Source organism: Pseudorca crassidens, chromosome 1 (assembly GCF_039906515.1).
Source record: "Pseudorca crassidens isolate mPseCra1 chromosome 1, mPseCra1.hap1, whole genome shotgun sequence".
Classification (NCBI taxonomy): domain Eukaryota; kingdom Metazoa; phylum Chordata; class Mammalia; order Artiodactyla; family Delphinidae; genus Pseudorca; species Pseudorca crassidens.
In genome coordinates, this window is record NC_090296.1 from 90,937,409 (window position 1) to 90,957,525 (window position 20,117).

The window sequence follows — 20,117 nt, forward strand, 5'->3', positions numbered from 1 at the left end:
ACGTCATCCAACAAAGTACTCTCTTGTTCGCCCATTATACCGAATGACAGAACTACTCTAAATACTCTGAAAAATAGAATGTGTGCAATCTCTGCAGTAGATCAGAACATTGGAAAAAAATGGGCAGTTTGATTTGTCTTCCTCTAGTGAAAAGATGGAAGCAAAACAGTAATGCTGATAACATTTATAGACAAAAATGGGTGAGCATAAATGAATGATAGCAAGTCAACTGAGTAGTAAGCTTTTAAGCCCTAGTATCAGAATTAAGAATGAAAAGCTATTAAATATTTGTAGGTTCTGAGTGCCTTAAAACTGTACGTAGTGACACATTTAGGATTTCTATATAAAGAAGCGATATGATTCCCTATGTGTTGAAGTTGCTTTTATGTCCTTTAGCAGAGTTTTACGGTTTTCTTCAATGCAATCCTACTCATTCTTAGTTTTTTCCTAGGTTTTTAACATTGTTACTATTGTCATGAACAGTACTTTTTCCACTTTAATTTTGAACTAGAGGTTAAAAGTATACAAGGAAGTTAATGATTTTTGCATTTCCTATTTTTTATTAAATTTACTTTAAAATTTAATTGAGAAAGAGAAAGAATATATCTAAAAACAATGCATGTTCTCCTCCTTTGCAACATTTATACCTTTTTTTTCTTGATCCAACAAAACTTAAGCTAGAATTTACAGAAAAATTTATTCCATACAGTGACAGAAGTGTTTAATTTCTTCATTCTGACGTGGATGTAACATTTGTCTTTTCTAAGAAATATGGTGGTGGTTGGTTTGAGATAGATATCTTTATGATGCTAATGAAGTATTATTCTTTACCTAATACGTTATTGACCTCTTTAAAAAATTAGAAGACATTAAATTTTACCCCAAATTTTCAACATCTTTCAATAAATTCATACATTTTATCATTTGAACAACAAATGTAGTTAATCATATTAATAAATATACTAACCCATCCTTGCTTTCCTGGAGGGAAAGGGGAGAGCCTTCACAGTTGTAATGTATTATAGTATCAATATTTTCTCAATTCTTAAATGCCATCAATAATTATGTTAAAGAACCTTTCAAAGAGAAAAAGAAACATTACTATGTAAGATATGTATATGGTTTATAAGGTGCTTCTCAATTTCAAAAACATTAAAATGTGAAAAACTGTATAACTTAGAATTAAAGAAATAAAATAGGAGACTTCTGAATTTAAATTTCAAAGATTAATTTTTATTTTAGCAACAAAATTCATAAATGGCAATGAACAAAGCTATCTTTGTCCAATTTTGGTATTGGATTATGCAGTCTTTGCCCCCGCAACACTTCTAAAGATTTGGTCCGTCATCTTCTAGAATCTATTATGATATCTTATGTAATCATAGGTTATCACATTAGTCACAATAGTTATACAATAGTAGCAATTTTTGTTAAAAGAAAAAGTTAAATTATATTAGGCACATTCTGTTTAAGAAAGCATAGGAGACTATCATTCAACTTCCATAGATACACATATACACACACACAAGAGCACACAGACACACAGCAGTTTAGAATATAAAACTGTTTAGAATATAAAAAGAAGAAATGATATCATTTTAAATAACAACAAAAATTATTAGGAATAAGCTTAACAAGAAATCAGCATGATTTGTCAAAGAAAACTATTGAGGAACAAAAGGAGCATACCTTATCCTTAAACAGGAGGTCTTAGTATTATTAAGATGTCAATTTTCAAATTAGTGAATTTTCTAGAATCTAAATTAAAATACCGATGGAATATTTTAAATTAGAAAAACAGATTCTAAAGTCCTCATGGCAAAACGAACACATGGGAACAGTTAGAAAAGTTCAGAAAAATAATAAGTGAGCTGTAACTCAATTGCTGTATAAATGTATTTCCACATTAAATAATTTGGTACTAGCACATTATGTACAAACAGAACAATAAAATAGGATAGAGTCCAGTTCCAAATATATTTAGAAAACTTGGTATATGATAAATATAATGTTAAAATCAGTGGAGAAACAGGAGTTGTTCAATAAAATGGTAATGGGAAAGTGGCCAGCCATCTGCAAAAGAATAAAGCTACATTGTTACCAAATACAAATGGATCCACTAGTCAAATGTTTTTAAAAAATGAAAGCGTTAGAAGAACATACGGAATCATAATTTTTGTGTTGTTGTTTTGTTGTTGTTGTTTAAAAACTTGGGAGTGAGAAAGGTTTTTGTAAGCACAAAAAGATGACTGATAAATTTGATTACAAAATTAAAAGTCCTCACATGACTAAAATATTTTTAGATGACAAATTTATATTTGTATGCCATAACAAAGGGATGATTTCCTTTATATATACAAAATTGGTTTTTTTTTTTTTTTTTTTTTTTTTTTTTTTGCGGTACGCAGGCCTCTCACTGTTGTGGCCTCTCCTGTTGCGGAGCACAGGCTCCGGATGCGCAGGCTCAGCGGCCATGGCTCACGGGCCCAGCCGCTCCGCGGCATGTGGGATCTTCCCGGACCGGGGCACGAACCCGTGTCCCCTGCATCAGCAGGCGGACTCCCAACCACTGTGCCACCAGGGAAGCCACAGTCACACTTTAAACAATGAACCAAACCATACTGCCAGATCGTGTGCCTCTGCTTAAACAGATCACTGACAAAGGGCTTTGTGATTGCCAATCTTGCTAAAACCAATCATTGTTTATCCTCTAGAACTAGGGGAGGGACTCAACTTACCCAAGTATATTGTGTGGCCACCAAGACAAAGTCAGTGTTCTAAATCTTAAAAAAGAAGGAGGAAATAGCTGTTGGGTAGGCAAATGAAAGTATCTGTGATAGATAAGTGCTACTGTTGTCCCCAGTAAACAAATAAGGAAACTGAGACATAGAGTAAATGACTTGCCTGAGGTCACGCAACTTGTGAGGGACATAAGATATTTCTTGAAAAGTTGTAGTAAATGCCTGGAAATGATCTAAATTGTATGAATAGGAGGCCAAATTAAATAAATTATGGAGATTGGCGCACTATGATAATGTGTAACAGTTTTTTTACATGGGATAGATCTATATGTAAATGTATAAAGAGACTTATTATATGTTCTAAGCTTAAAAAATAAGAGTATCAAGATACAGAAAACTGTGTATGAAATGTGGGCCAAAATAACATGTAGAGGTATGTAGCCTTACATGCTTGCATAGGATCTGTTTGCCTGGTTCTGGACAGATATACAAGTAACTAATAACAGGACTTGCTCTGAGAAAGTGGACCCAGTGATCAGGGAATGAAGAAAAATTACTTTTGGGGGATAGTTTTTTGTAATATTTGAATTTTTGCCATATACATGTATTGCTTTTTCAATTAAAATATTTAGTTTATTTAAAAACTAATTTTGATGTTACAAGTGACATTTTTCTGTATCCAGCATCTCACAAGTTTCCTGAAGATCTTAAAGAGTTGATTTTTTGCTATATTTCTTTACACTTGTTTGGACAGTTTACAGGAACTCATGTTTTCAAACACAAATTTAAATAATTTGAAAAGCAATCATAATCTGCTGCTTTCATCTGTTAATAAAGTTAGGTTTTGGATAAAGAAACACAATAACATTTGCCAGATGTCTTCTTAGAGCAAAAGAGAGCCAGTCAGTTTTGGACTCTTAGTGATCGATATCAGTTCTTTTTCGTATTTACTTAATTTTCTTAGGAAGCCAAGTAAAAGAAAAGTAGATTTTCTTTCTTAATCAACTTAGAGTACCACTTTCATCCTTGCACATTTCTTGAAGGAACATTTACCTGACAGGCCCCCTTCCCTCCTCCCTCCTCCGTGAAATTTCCAATATGCTCTTCCCCTGGGAAACTGTTTCATAAGAGATGCATATGAAGACTGAACTTGACTCTATTTGTTTTTGAGGTGGCCTATTTTAAATGCCTTCTTTTTAGATTCTTATACATCTTTTTTTTTCTACTTAAACAAAAATGAAATCAAAATTGATGATAATGAAAATACTGATGATGTAATCTCGGTCTACCAGACTAAATTTAAGATTTTCTAAATCCATTTTGGCGTCAACACCTTGGCACTGCCCTGCTAAATCTACAATCCTTAAGATTTTCTGGGTGAGGGGTGAAGCTATGGAAACTGCATGAAAAGCTGGCTTCTTACACTCTCTCCTGAAGGGAGGAACTCAGAGAGAAAAGCAGTATTAGTGAAAAGCTCATTCCAGGAAGTGAACAGAAGAACTGAAGCTCTGGCTCTGTGGGAAAATGGAGACTTTGAAGGTAATGCTTGTGCGTCCAAGAAGAATAATGACCAGCTTGTGTCCTGAGAAGGTGATGCTGGAGTCCTTTTGTTCAAAGCAAAACCACGTTGCCTAATTACAGAGAGATTTTGCTCTAAGTGTCAGAAGTTTAGGCAGGAGTAGAATTAGAACCCACATCCCTAAAACAAAGCAAAAAAAAAATTTTTAATGATGTTAATACAAAACTTTGTTATTCAGACACATTTCTTGTCCCAGCTGGACAATCATCCCAGGAGTCTTGCACAAATCATGGTTAAAAGTGCTCAGTTGCTTCTTCATTTCATTATTTGATATTCCTAACACTAGCAATGAATTGACCTGAGGCCCCTTCCTAGCTGGTCACTACAGACTTTAATTGTGGTATGCAAATCCCAGATATGTACCTGATTTGCCTCACCTTGGAAGCACAAGAAGAGCTGGTGGGGTTGTATGTTAGAGTGTACCAGTGTGTGTCTAGGTGTTTGGGAAGGTGACAGGTTGCGGTGTTTCCAATGCTGTGCATTCAAAAGAGATGCAGTGTTGGAGCAGCAGTATCAGCCCCTCCCACTGTCTCCCCCACAAACAGGCAATCAGAGTAATATAGTTTGATTGTGTTGTGTCCTCGCAGTCCTTACGTACCATCTACGAGAGCAGCAAAACTACTATCAGCAGAACGACAGTTCAAATCATCTCTGTGATTCTGCCATTCTCTTTGAATGAACCACTGAAACCTAAAATTAGCCAAGTCTTGATGAAATAGCATTCATCTCTGTTTTAACTGCTAATGACAGTGTTGTAAAATGATAAAAGCCAGAAAATTCTGTTATTAGCTCATCACTCTTTGTGGATTCTTCTTAGAATTTACCTTCCTCGGTCTCTATATGAACCCTAAACGTGTCCAAATACATTTAATTGGACAAATACCAAAAGATTCAGCGATAGCCTGCCCCAATAGGCATTCTCTTTGTTTATATATTTACATAACTTCTTAGGAGTTAATTTCTTTTAAACTTGTATTTTAAACGAACAATATATGAATTCAGTTCAACTCAATACATGTATTTTGAGTTGAATAGAACACAACCTTGAGTCTAGTAGAACACAAAAAAGTTTCTTTTAAGCAGATGGCATTTCACCTAGATTGAGAGGTTAGATTGCAGGAGACAAGAAGGAGATCAAAGTAAGTGGTTATTGTTCACACAAAGAGATACATTGCCTCATGTAGAATGATGACAGTTATAGATATGGTAAGTCAAGAGTGTGTATTTTGGGAATGGCAAATAGTTCAGTTGGGATGAAACAGCCCTATGCTACATGTTGGGGAGAAGTAGGCTCAAAAAGTAAGTTAAGACCATACTCCAGAAGTCCTCAAAGATCAGCATAAAGTACTCATAATATATTTTAAAGCAATTCTGATAATCAAATGAAGTAACATACATAAGGCATTTAATAGTGCCTGATACAACATGGGTGCCGAACAAACATCAACTCCTTTAATTTTGTGAGTAGTTGGAGCCCTTACAGATTACACAGACACTAATAATTTTCAGAAGGAATGCTGCAAGAACATTGTTCATTGTGAAAAAGGCCAAGCGTGTTCAACAAGGGGAAAGTACTTCATTCCAACTAGTAAGGTACTTGAAATCTTTCACTCCTCTGGCCACTAAACTGTTTATTCTGACTCAATGCAGTGTCACTAAAACTGAGTTACCTTATTTCCTGATCCTGAATTAATCCGGGATTGATGTCTGAAACACCTGAGTCAGGATTTTGCTCTGTTTTGTTTCCACGGTAGTAATTGGGTTGGGAGCTTTGAAAAGAAACCTTTAAATGTAAACTGGTGCTGGAGCTTCCGGTGTCCAGAAATAAAAATCAGTGAAATTTAGTGTCACAGGAAGGAAGCACCTGGAATACAGTGATTATAGTTCTTCACCAAAATTCTGAAACAAAATTCATCAAAAGATCTCAGTGCTTCTTTGAATTGAAGGCAGCCTGTGAACTGTAATTTGAAAACTGAACTGCTGGATTTTCCCAGATATTCTAGCGGTAGATGGGAGAAGAGAAAAGAAGTTTGAAAATGCAGCTGTCCTTCAAAAAATCTAGGCATATGGACATGATACTGAAACTCATCTAACCCAGCTCTCTTGTTTGGAGATGCAGAAATGCAGCTCCACAAATGCATAGTGTTTGTCCATGGGCTCCCAGACCATAAGGAGCACTCATGGGATCAGAACCTGAGTCTTTAGACTTCTGGGTCTGTTCTTTTTTTTTTTTTTGTGGTACACAGGCCTCTCACTGTTGTGGCCTCTCCCATTGCAGAGCACAGGCTCCGGACGCGCAGGCTCAGCGTCCATGGCTCACGGGCCCAGCCGCTCCGCGGCATGTGGGATCCTGCCAGACCGGGGCACGAACCCGTGTCCCCTGCATCAGCAGGCGGACTCCCAACCACTGCACCACCAGGGAAGCCCGGTCTGTTCATATTTTACTGTGTCAGATTTCTTCATCTTGGCTGAGTAGGTATTTTTCTTATGAATAAAAAAATCTAGAAATCAGTGTTAAAACAAATCTGAAGACAAATGACACCGGATACATTAATAGAGCCTCAGAGCAAAACAGTTTTCAACCCAAGGTATTATGTCTACAGCAGATATTACTTATTGGGTTGGCCAAAACTTTCATTCGTTTTTTTTTTTTTCCATAAGATGGCTTTAATAGCACTTAGTTGTCTTTAACTTCATTTGAAAAAGCAACATTTTCGGCATATTATGCTTTATTGTTTCAAGAAAGGTAAAAACACATCTGAAACGCAAAAAAAACGATTTGTGCAGCGTATGGAGAAGGTGCTGTGACTGATCAAACATGTCAAAAGTGGCTGGCAAAGTTTCGTGCTGGCGATTTCTCACTAGACGATGCGCCACGGCTGTGGTAGACCAGTTGAAGTTGATAGCGATCAAATCGAGACACTAACTGAGAACAATAAACGTTATACCATGCGGGAGATAGCCGACATACTCAAAATGTCCAAATCAAGCGTTGAAAATCATTTGCACCAGCTTGGTTATGTTAATCGCTTTGATGTTTGGGTTCTACATAAGTTAAGCGAAAAAAACCTTCCTGGCTGTATTTCCTCATGCAATTCTCTACTGAAAGGTACCAAAAACGTTCCGTTTCTAAAACAAATTGTGAGGGGTGGTGAAAAGTGGATACTGTACAATAATGTGGAATGGAAGAGACCGTGGGGCAAGTGAAATAAACCACCAGCCACACCAAAGGCCAGTCTTCATCCAAAGAAGGTGATGTTGTGTATATGGTGGGATTGGAAGGGAGTTCTCTATTATGAGCTCTTCCCAGAAAACCAAACGATTAATTCCCAATTAGACCAACTGAAAGCAGCACCCGACGAAAAGTGTCCAGAATTAGTCAACAGAAAACGCATAATCTTCCATCAGGATAATGCAAGACCACACGTTTCTTTGATGACCAGGCAAACACTGTTACAGCTTGGCTGGGAAGTTCTGATTCATCTGCCGTATTCACCAGATATTGCACCTCGAATTTCCATTTATTTAGGTCTTTACAAAGTTCTCTTAATGGAAAAATTGCCAAGTCCTTGTTAGACTGTAAAAGGCACCTGGACCAGTTCTTTGCTCAAAAAGATAAAAAGTTTTGGGAAGATGGAATTATGAAGTTGCCTGAAAAATGGCAGAAGGTAGTGGAACAAAATGGTGAATACGTTGTTCAATAAAGTTTTTGGTGAAAATGAAAAATGTGTCTTTTATTTTTACTTAAAACATGAAGGCACTTTTTGGCCAACCCAATATTTATAGTTAGTCCTGCTCAACTTACATACATTTATACCCACATATACACATAAAATGGTGACACTCGTTTTACATTTATAAAGTGCCTACCTTATGCTTTACAAATGCAGGCACAACTACAGAGGAATTTGCTCCGATTGGGTTCTTTTTGAAGATTCCTATATATATAGCTGAGTTCTGTTTATAGAATATCTAGTGAGCTCCTACTACATGTGCCAGGCAAAATTCTAGGGAGCGGTGATTCCAATTAAGAAATCTTCTTAAGTCTTCTTAAAAAAGGCAGTAAAATAGTTATTTAGACCCATATCTGTACTATGACATGAACTGAACCATTTATTATGTGTTACAGCCATAAAATATTCAAAAACAAATAAAAGACCAGTGTAACTATAATTGGTACCAGGTGTCTAGCAATCCCTCCTCAACAGGAGGTGAACCTAGGCAGATCTGTTAACATCTCTGTGAAGTCACTTCCTCAGGAGGAATGAGTTCCCTTTCTTGGTCCTGCTTTTCATTTTCCGTTTCCTGTGTCCAGTGTACACCTCTCCTGTCCTCTTCACTTGAACCTCACCCATCTGTAGCGATTAGCCACTTCCTAGGATCAGAACTGAACATCTAATTGCAAATTTTCCAAGCATTTTCTTTGAGGTTGTTCAAAGCTCATCTCTAGAGTTGGGTTTTACCAATCAACTCCTTATGCTATTCACAGCATTTGTACGAATTGGACAGATAGATGCAAATTCTGGGCAGGCTCTGTGAACAGCTTCAGCAACCATGGCTGCTACAGAACTGCTATTGCCACGGAAGGATTGTACGCACCTCCCTAGCTTTAATGGGGAGTCGGAGAAGTAGGTAAAACTTCCCAGGCTGAGCTGTCACCAAAAGATCCTATCTCCTCTAAGAAGCACTTTATGCTTCGTAAGTTAATGTCTTTCTCTGTCAAATACCCCCCTAGCCATAGCAAATGTACATTGACTTGGTAGGGTTTGTCATTTAACTTTTTAATTTAACTTGTGTTTATGAATGATTCTTGGTATTCTTAGCCCTTGGGTAGGAAGAAGGGAGGGTCAAAGGAAAACTGTTCTCCACTCTCTATGCGGCTTTAGACCATCTCCTCTACTCTTGTGTTATAAGCTGCTGTTTTCCATCTTCCCTTTCCATCCTTTCTGCCTTTTCTTCCCATTCCTATCTTATTCATGTTTTGTCTTTTATTTTCTGCATTTCCTGCCCAGTCTTTCTCCCATCCTCTCAACTTTTTAGGAAGACAGAACAGCAGGTGGGCAAAGAGTACGATCATGTCAGAGACAGGGTGTAGGCAGACTTTGCCTTGGGTAAATATGTTCAGTCCCTTTTTTAAGAAACGTTTACCCTTAGTGACTAGGCTAGAAGAACTAGTCAGCATTAGATCAGTTTTAGCACTCACATTTTTACAGATGAAGAAACAGCCTTAGGGAATTAAGTTTGGCAACAATATAGCCAAGAGTATCCAGAATAAATTCAGAGTTCCGGGGCTCTTCCTATTGTTGGATCATGTGTCCCAATTCTTAGAGTGTAAAATATTGCTGTCCTAAAATTAGGTGGTTGTCACTAATACTTGGATGGTCCCAGTAGCATGAGAATTCAGATTTCCAAAACATTTATAGTCAAATTTTCAGCCAGCAGTTGAAAGAAATTTTACATGACACCTTTTTCTGAACTTACAAAAATGCTTTTGTTTACCAGTTCCTACCCGAATGTTCTGCTCTAACAGTGTTTATTTACATCTTCACTGTGCCATGAGAGTTCTGTGAAGGAAAACAAGAAATAGAACTGTCATCCTGTTTCAAGAAGTTGAGCCCAGACATGTCTCTATATATAAAGGCAAGGCCAGTGCCCTACGAAAATTCCCTATTTTACCCCTGTTGAGTAATTGTACTAGCAATTATATTTAACACCAGCCTGGCTTGGGTAAATTTATGACATTTAACGGATAATCCCTTGCTTAGTCACCAACTCCTTTATTTTCATTTAGGAGAACTGGGGAGGCTGCACCTGAGAGAATGTTTTCAAAAAGGCAAATACTATGGATTTGTGGCATCTTTCCAAAACCAGAACTGTGTAGGGGGAGCAAGACAGAGACAAGGATCATAGGTATTTACACCCCTCAGTGTGCAGAGTACAGGGGTGAATTTTTTCTGCTCTAATAGAATTTTCTTTTCTTACAGTTATCAAAATGCAGGTAAATTCCTCCCACTATGACCCACTTGTAAGAATCCCCTGATCTTTTTGTTCTTGCTCCCTAGTCTCTGTAATTCGGGAATGTGTGTTCATCACATGAACAGCAAATGAAGCTTTACAATGTGAATGTATTTTAAGTGTTTGAAAAGTACTTTCTACATGATTACCATCATCATCATGGCCCTTACATGATCTTAAATGGCCCTAAATAAGCTGCCATGTAGGATGTTCAGCTACCCCGAGGCTGGGAGAGAGCCCAAGCCACGTGGAGAGGCCACTCCTAGGCACTCCAATCAGCAGTTCCAACTGAGTTCAACCCTGGAGTCATTGCAGCCTGATTGTCCAACATGGGAGTGAAGAAGCCTTCAGATGATTTCAGCACCAGCTGTTCAGTCACCCCCAGCCTTCAGGTCTTTCCAACTGAAGCCCAAAAAATCATGGAGCGGAGCCAAGCCACCCCCACTGCACCCTCTCCGAAATCCTGAACCCCAGAATCTGTGAGCATAACCAAAGAGTCGTATTGTGCCACTACATCTTGGGGTGGCTTGTTAAAACCAAGAATAACTGGAACAATCACTGCCATCATCATTAATGAACTTGTCATTCTGAAGTTTTAATTTTCTGAAGCCCTAAATGGTCGTACAGAACGCTGGGGGTATTTAAAAACACGTTTCAAGCACGACATAATCAAATTTTGTGTGGAGCTACAAGCATTCTCTAGAACATCATGCTTCATAGAAAGCTACATGAAGATTGGATTGGGTGATCCCCATGAGAATCCAGATAGTTCCATAAACTGTGACACTGAGGGAGGTGTCCGGGGTTCTGGGGACCCAGTTGGGCAGGCTCCAAGATAGGAAAGTTTTTCCTTCTCTTTTTATTCCCATATACGTATTCTCTGTTTCTGTTCTGACATTTAAAAAAATTTTAATTCTCTCTCTGCTTAAAAATCTTCTTAAACAAATACAATTAATTAAAATGTTCATGAAATTTGTTTTGGAAAAACTAAAGCCTTAGTATTACTACTGTGGAATATTTCTTCATCTCCAAGCTTACTCCAGAGCGTCATTGATAATTAATTCCACTGACTTTGTTTCCTCTTTGATATACCTTGTAGCCTGGAATATACTCTGTAAAAACAGATGCACAGTATTAATGGCTCTGAAATAACTTGGGTCAGTTTGTTCTGTGTCATACTATAAACATCTTGTTGATCTAACACTGGAAAGTGTTAGACTCAAATGAAGTCAGACCTATCCCAGCCTGGTCTTGGCTAACTTATTCCCACTCTGCTGTTTATAACATGTACACTATTCCAACAGCTTATGTATAAAGAGCTGGGTAATATATGGGCTCTATTCTGCTCCCAGCTGCTTGCTCTGGTTTCGTACATCTCAGAAATTACAAAATCAATGAGATGAATGCCTCCCTGCCTTCCATCTACCTCTCTCTGCATGCTCCACTTCCAGAAACCAAAAGCTTATTTGAACCTGTAGAGTGAGACCCTCTGCAGATTGGGAAGCAACAGTCTCTTCCAATACCTTAATGTCATTGTTCCTTGACCTAATGAATAGTTTCTTTGTCCTTACCACAGCTGGCCTCTTTCTGCCACTGCAGCTTCATCTCTCCCCTCTTCCCCATGTTGCATTGAGGTGCTATCCTTTCTGAATGCTGTTCCTTCAGTTCCCACCCAGGCTGAGTCTTGCCGCCGTGCTCTTCCTCTGCTGGAGTACCCTCCCGTCTTCCAGCCGTCCCTCCACCCTCAGCCCTTGCCTGCTCCGCAGTAAATGTATTACAGTTCTGTTCTCATTGTAAGGTAACTCCTTTTGAGTTTTTAAAAAATTCAAACATACAGAGAAGTTAGAATATATTACAGTGGACATCCATGTAGACTCACCAACCGTTATTTTACTGCCTTTGGCCTCATCTTCATCTTTCTTTTTTTTTTTAATTTCATTAAAGAACTGTTGATTTATTTATTTATTTATTTATTTTGGTACGCGGGCCTCTCACTGTTGTGGCCTCTCCCGTTGCGGAGCACAGGCTCAGCGGCCATGGCTCACGGGCCCAGCCGCTCCGCGGCATGTGGGATCTTCCCGGACCGGGGCACGAACCTGTGTCCCTTGCATCGGCAGGCGGACTCTCAACCACTGTGTCACCAAGGAAAGCCCAAGAATTGTTGATTTATAATGTTGTGTTGATTTCATCTGCCTCTTTCTATCTGACTTTTGTTTTCCTTTTCTGAATGGTTTAAAAGCAAGTTGGGCAGAGCAGTCAGGCCATTTTATCCCTGACTATTTGGGCACAGAGCTCCTCAGAACAAGGTCATTCTTAAAGCACCACCTTTTGAAGTCCTTCCTGACACCTCCTCACAAATGGAACCCTTACCTCAGCTTTTGAGCCTCCCCCTCCCCATTCTCACACATACACCTTGATTTCAGCATCTGTAACTCGTACCTGATAGAGTTGTTTATAAGACTGTATCTTCTTAATCAGCTGTAAACTCGTAAGAGCAGGGCTCCTTTTCTTATTATTCTCAGTATCGTCAGTGCCCGGCCCAATGCCTGGCATATGGGACATGCTTATTAACTGTCAGCCAAATAAATGAATGGCTGAAGGAGGACAGTCCTCTCTTGGTTTCCTGTCCCAGAATTCCAAAGCCATTCATCCCCTTGGATATCAGCCATGCCTGCCTTGACAATCTGAAGGCTGCTTTCTGATTCTCCAGGGCTACTATTCAGAACTCTTATCACCCTCTCACCCCAGCCTCATTTCTTTTACTATCAAAAGATGACCCAGCACGTCACTTCACACATATCTGTCAATTCCTCTGTCAGTTCCTTCTCCTCCATGCCTGTATCTGTCCTTTCCTTCTAAGTTATTTCAGAGAAAGAAACATCTTTCTTCCTTTGCTGTACAACACTTGCATCTGTGCTTCATCACATCCTGTTCTATGTGTGTAGAACAAACCGCCTCAGGGTCTGACCTGGACTTGAATCCCAGCTCTAACGCGTTGCAGCTGTTTCCAGCCTCTCTTCTTCTAGAATATGGGAATTATGTTGTTACCGTAGGTAACTGTAAGTTTCAGTAACTTTTGTGAAACAACGACCTGGCATTCACTCGCTTGCCAGTCAGTTTGCACTAGTCCCCGTCCTTCCCCAAAGCACATGGAGTTACTTCCCTCATTCTGCACCTTTGAGCATGTCACCCCTGCCTGAAATGTCCTTAGCACTTCTCCACCTGGAGAAATTCTGCCATCTTTCAAGATCTCGTGCAAGTGGCACGCTTGCCATGAAGCATTCCTGGATTATGACGCCCTCCCCTTGAACACTCAGGAACAAAAACCAGAATGAGTCAATCCCTTCTCTATGCTCTCTTAACCTTCCATAGACACCTTTACAAAATATTCTCATGTTGCATTGTGAACACCTGTGGAGGGTCTGTCATACTCACTGCTCTGTGAGCTGTAGTGTCTTCGTTTGTCTTACACACACACGTGCTAACGCCACCACCAGGAACATGATATGTTACCTGAGAAACAATTATATTTTGCTAAGTGTCTTGAGTGAGAAGGGTATGGTTCCTGGGTGTCTGTCCTTGCTTGGTTAGCGGTGTACTTGACTGGAGACCCAAGGTGAAAACTCCCGGGGAGTCTTGGCCAGTGCACAGCAGAAAGCTGGTGAGAAATGGGGAAGCCATTCTTCAATAATATCTTCCTACCACTGTAGACTCCCTTGAAATAATGCTTAGGAAGTTTCCTATTCCCATAATGAGCACAAGAAAAATTTCTAAGGGATGAAAATAGTTAAGGAATTGAGGTTTGAAGAACAAAAGGAATCTCCAGTGCGTCCTTCCTGTATGTACACACACACTTCAGCACTTAGGAAACCACTCACCTCCTCCTTTTCTCCCTCACTTTTAAAGGGCTGCTATTAAATTCCCATGTCCAGTGCTTTTCTTGTGGGTATCTGCTTTTTCCTCCTGTTGTGTTAGTTACCCAGCATTAGCCAACCTAATTTTTGTAGTGAGAAATATTACACAGTAGTATTTTATAAGGATTTTGCTTTCCATTTAATTACTTACAATAAGTACATTTTGTAAACCAAGTTAGCATTCCTGAGAAAACAATGGTATTGTCAAATGATAGCTTTGGATTTAGATTATATTTTGATAACAGAATATGGAAAAATATCTTTGTGTTTTTATTCCATTTTCAAAGAAATTGGTGGTGGGTTTTTCTCTACTAATTTAAACATTTCCCTGCAGTGTTGATAACTCAAAGCAAATCTCATTATATGCAGTGCATAAGAACTAGAAAGTGCTGCTGAATTGAGTTGAAAAATGAAACTGAGTAGTTTTGGCTAGATATGATAGCTGTTCCAAGAATTTTAAAAATACCTATCATTTGGCTTGTCAGTATACTAGGTGATGTAGGTTATACAAGAGAACCGTCAGTAGTGACCCATGCTCTCAAGGGTATATACAAATGTGGACATAGGTCAAATTATAAAATAATGCAGTACAGTATCTGTAACTATGGCAAGTGTATAAAAGATATAGATGAAATCCACAGGAAATGGCATAATGAAAAACATTTGAGAACTAGAAAGAGAAACTTAAACAGAAAAGCAGGTAGGGTTTGAATAGGTAGGTAGGGAGACTTCGGACAAAAGAAAAGATCATAGCTTTGGGGAGCACAAGGAATAAATCAGGCCTGCTGGAGTACTGGGTAATGGAAGGAATAACATATTTGAGGCTCAGAGATGGAAAGCTTGGGTTGACAAAGTAAGGATCCAAGTGGTAAGTGAGCAGGAAAAACGTGTCTTTTACTACCATAAAGGATGGATTGGAAAGGGAGAACATTGCAAGCAGGAGTAGCAGTTCACAGGCTATTACAGTATTTTAAGTTTGAAAACCTGGTGGTGGTAGCAATAAAATGGGATCAAAGAGATGTGAAGGAAGAAGCTATACAGCTTGATAACTGGGTCGATATAAGGGCAAGCAAGAGAGAAAGAACTTGAGTGGCAGAGAGGAATATGGTACCAGTGCTTACAGTGGAATAGGGAGTTGAAACATCCTGATTTGAGGACGAGCATATGTGATTATGTTTGTAAAAATACTACTATTATTTGAGCATTTACTGCATGCCAGGTAGTCTGCTACTAATAATAGCAAACATTTACACTGGAGTCCTATGTGCCAGACACTGTTCTAAAAACACGACCTGTATGGATTCATAGAAGACCTTCAAATCCCTGTGTGATATTATTATCACATGTAATCCTTATACTATTTCTACATGATATTTTTATCTCCCTTTTACGAAGAAAGGAACTGAAGCACAGGGAGGTTAAGTGACTCGCTAAAGGTCACACACAAAACCAGGACTCAAAACCAGGTAGCCTGGCTCCAGAGCCTGAACTCTTAACCTCTCTGCTATGCTGCTAAGCAATTCACATGCCTTAACTAATCACACTGGACAGAGCCCAACAACAGTGAGAAATGGCTTTCCTGATCATTCCCATTTTATACATCAAAAGCTCTTACAAAGTGAAGTATTGGGGGGGGAATGCCACTACTCTATTGTGTATAGACCGCAAACAATTATGAGAGAAGGCAAACCCTAAGATATATGTAAAAGTCAACTGCATGGAAATTGAAACCCTGAAAGTAGTGGAAATAGTGAGGAATAGGGTTGAATCCTGAGCTTTAAGAAAAATATATGCCAATAATATTTTAGTTAACTTGAAGTAGTTAAATTACTGATGTAATTTATTCTATCACCAAGTTTTATTAAAATGTTTATTGGCAATCCTGAGTACATGTATTAATGATATCAATAAAAACGTTTGGACTAGATTTTATTTTCCTAATTGCATCAGCTTCTCTTTCTGGCTAAATAATGATAATTATATAACATCAGTATGAAAATTTCACTCAACCTGAGTTGCTTCTTTTTATTTTTCCACTCTAGGCAATGTATGAATAATTATCAGAATAATTCAGTGCAACATAATAAATATGACCTAATAATATTTAATCACATTAATAATGTAAGTGGCAAAAATTAAATGACATTCAGAAATGTGCCTACAATTTTAACAAATCAGTTGGGTTATCAGAAAGACAGGGAACTTTTTCAAATGGGATTTGTATTGCAAGCCAACTCCTTTAGCTTCTGATGCCAGAGACAGAAAGATCCGCTCTCTCCCTGGTTGCTGTTGAGAACAGGGGAGGGCCACTTCTGCATGTTTCACTGGGTCCTGAACAGCATATGCCCCTAACCTGGCAATCTTCCCTACCCCTAGAAAATCCCCCAGTGGCCAGATATCCGTCTGAGCCACATCCCCACAATTACTCTTTGCGAAGGGAAAAAAGAACTAAATTATTTACAAGAGTAAAATCTGTACCCAATCATAAGAAGCCCGAAGCTAAAAATCTGCTGTATACTTTTCTTCTTTCTGAAATAATATTAAGCTTGGGCATATATAATTATACAGGAACCACTAGGCTAGGAAGGATGAGAAAATATAACACAATTATCTCTTCACAGACCTTAACTGAAATCTGACAGAAATCAACATGAGCTGAGAACACTCCCCCTCCCCTTTTCCCTCTGCCACTTAACCCCTGCTTTCAAACGGCTGTCTACCAGAATCCACATCTGCAAATGCTGCCTACACTCCTGTCACAGGACGACTGGGCCGGTCCAGAAAGCATTCAGCAGGAGTTGTCACATTCAATCCAGGGATAAGGTTTGCAGGAAAGTTTGTTGTTTTGATGCAGTGGCAACACTGTAAGCTTCACCATCAGCTGAAAACCAGCCCAGTCTGTGGGGCAAAGGCAACTCTGCTCAGGAACTTGCAGTGAGATAGGAAAAGGAAGAAGGAAAGCTATCACGTGGGCATGTTGGGGGCAGGGGGGATTAGCACCAGGAAAATTGGGAGAAGAAAGATAATGAAAGGAAACCAAGGAGTTAATTTCTAATTTCCCAACTAGCCTGATGCCTGCAGAAATGCCCTTCTGCCCACGTAGGAAAACTGGCAGGCATAGCATATAAAGGTCTCTGTGGGAGAAGTAAGGCAGTGATCCCATCCCTTTGGATACGTCTTCAGGCGGTGCCCTGTGTGAGGTGCTTTCTCAAGCTAGTTTTTCTGCAACACCTCTGTCTTTCACCTGGTTCAGTCTTTGCATACTCTCCTTTTGGCAGTGTCACCTACCTTTGTCCCCGGACACTCTGTAGCTCTCCCATCATCCTGTGCAGCCTATGGGACATACCCCCCCTCCACACCAAACCAGCTCTGGCTCCCGGGTCCCCATCCTGGGCAGAATGTCCCCGAGACCCATTGGCTTGAACCCCTATAAAGTGAAATATGCTGTTGCTAGCAGAATCATTTCCAAATAAGAACTCAGTGTCTATTTCAAAAATCAGTTTTAGGGTAATGTTCAAATCTCTGAAATATCCTCAAGCCGGGCCTTTTCTCCTGGTAGAAGGGAGAGTGACAAGGAAGGGTTGGTAGGAAAGAAGTAGGTTGTAGAAAGCACATCTGATTCCTCGGCCATCATCATCATGTCACCAGAAATCCCTGGGACCACGTTAAACCCTTGTGATCCTACTTGCATACAGCACGGTTTTGAGAAAGCTTGATTCATGATGAAAACATCATCAATTAACTATTGTTTGATTAAGAGCATAACTTGAAATTCCCACCCAGTGGGTCGCTTTTGCCCCCTTCACTGATGCTCTGATTGCCTCAGCTTTCTCTCACCCTGTTTGTAGCCATGGTGGTTGGAAGGATGAGCATTCTGTTTATCACCACTCAAGATCACTTACTAGACTTTGCCTTTTAAACCAGAACACTAAATTACATCTTCAGAAGTAGCACAGTCCAGCCAAAAGCAAGCTTAAACGGGAGGGATGGCAGCTGGACAAGGCTGGGGCTTTCGTAGTCTCAGAAGGAACTGTGTATGTTAAGGATTAAGGTGGAGCTAATTATAGGAGCAAACTATGGAGGCAACACTGTTTTGCAGCTGCCCCTTTATTAAGGATTCACTGGGCCTCTGTATCCCTTCCCCAGGAGAAGCGGGAATTCCTATTAGTTGAGGGGTTAACGAATAATTAGTACCTGCCAAATTTTAGGTCTCTTGGAAGATCTCTGGGCTCAGAGATCTAAGTGAAAAACTAATGGTGGGCCTGCATGTAAGCAAATAAAACAGGCTGAGCACATAACAGCATATCAACAATGCAAAATACAGAGCAGGATTAAGAGATGTCTAATCAAGGAGTGACCACAGTGTTATAAAGCCATGTAAAAATGTTTCTTAGATTATTTGCTTTTTGGTGTTATCAACACTATTATTTCCTAGCTAGCATATATAATTTAATTGACTTAATCTCCTTACCCCCTGTTACTGGCTGAATTGTGTCCCCCTGAAAATTCATTCATTGAAGCCCTAACCTCCAGTACCTCACAATGTGACTGTATTTGGAGACAGGGCCTTTAAAGGGGTAATTAAGTTAAAATGAGGTCATTCGTGTGGGCCCTAATCCAATCTAATTGGTGTTCTTAGAAGAAGAGAAAATTTGGGCATATAGACACCAGGGCATGCAGACACAGAGAAAAGACCACATGAGAACATGGTAGGTAGGTGGCCATTTGCAAGCCAAGGAGAGAGGCCTCAGAAGAAACCAAACCTGCCAACACCTTGATCTTGGACTCCAGCCTCCAGAACTGTGGAAAAATAAATTTCTGTCGTTTAAGCCCCCCAGTTTGTGGTATTTTATTATGGTAGCCATAGAAAACTAATACACTCCCCTCCCTAAGAGGAATTAACATCAATTAGCATTGTGTTTTGCTGTATATAAGAAAAATTCCAAAGTAACAACTTACAGGCAATCAATATGTATCTTGTGTGGCAGTTCCATGGTCATCAGGGGCTCAGCCTCCTTCTATCTTTCTTTGCCTGATCCCAGCACTGGCTTCTATGGTGGTTCCGGGCTCATTTGCTGTTAGAGCCATACCTACCCCTTTCCCTAATCTTCCCTGTGCTGTAGGGAAGCTGGCCCCTGCAGCTTCTATTGCTTGGTTCCTGGAATCATTGGCTTCTGACTGCATTTAACCAATGGAAGGCATTGGCTAGAGTTTGGGGCACGGGAGGAAGGAAGAAACTTTTCTGCCTTTGTCTGCCCCTCTGGAGCAGCTGTGTCTCTCTGGGGCTCCAGCTCCAGCAGGAGAGGTCCACTGTGTTACAGTTTGTGTGGGGTGACTCTGCACTCTGTGCTCCAGCAACACTGCCTCCTTCCTTTGCCTTCTATTGTGGCACTGGTAGTGACTACCTGCTCTTGCTAATCTCTAGGTCTTCTCACCATTCAGTTTAGCTTCTGAGCTTTTGCAATACCTGTTCAAGCGATTCCGTGCTTTGAATTCAATCAGTGTTAAATGCAGAGTGTGGTTTTGTTTTCCTGGTTAGACCCTGCCTAAAGCAACTTTTGTCCATCATATCACCTCATTGTCCAAGCTAGTTGCTGGAGCTCCACCCATCCTGTCTAGTTCTAGGACAGAAGAAGAGGGAAATTGAGGAAGAATGAAAACATCTTACCTCTCGTCCAAGGCAGCTCTTTTAAGCAACCTTTCTGAAAATTACAGAAATGCCCTTCTACCCACGTAGGAAAACTGGCAGGCATAGCATATAAAGGTCTCTGTGGGAGAAGTAATGCAGTACTTCCATTACACCTAAATTTTGGCCAAAATTTAGTCACATGACTACTTCTAGCAGCCGAAGAAGCTGAGAAATGTACT

The 20,117-nt window shown here is 39.7% G+C and overlaps 1 protein-coding gene across 9 annotated transcripts in view; it reads left to right on the plus strand.

Moving 5' to 3' along the window:
- Positions 1 to 20,117, plus strand: part of SEMA6D (semaphorin 6D) — a 584,591-nt gene that overhangs the window by 457,369 nt on the left and 107,105 nt on the right. The window lies entirely within an intron of this gene.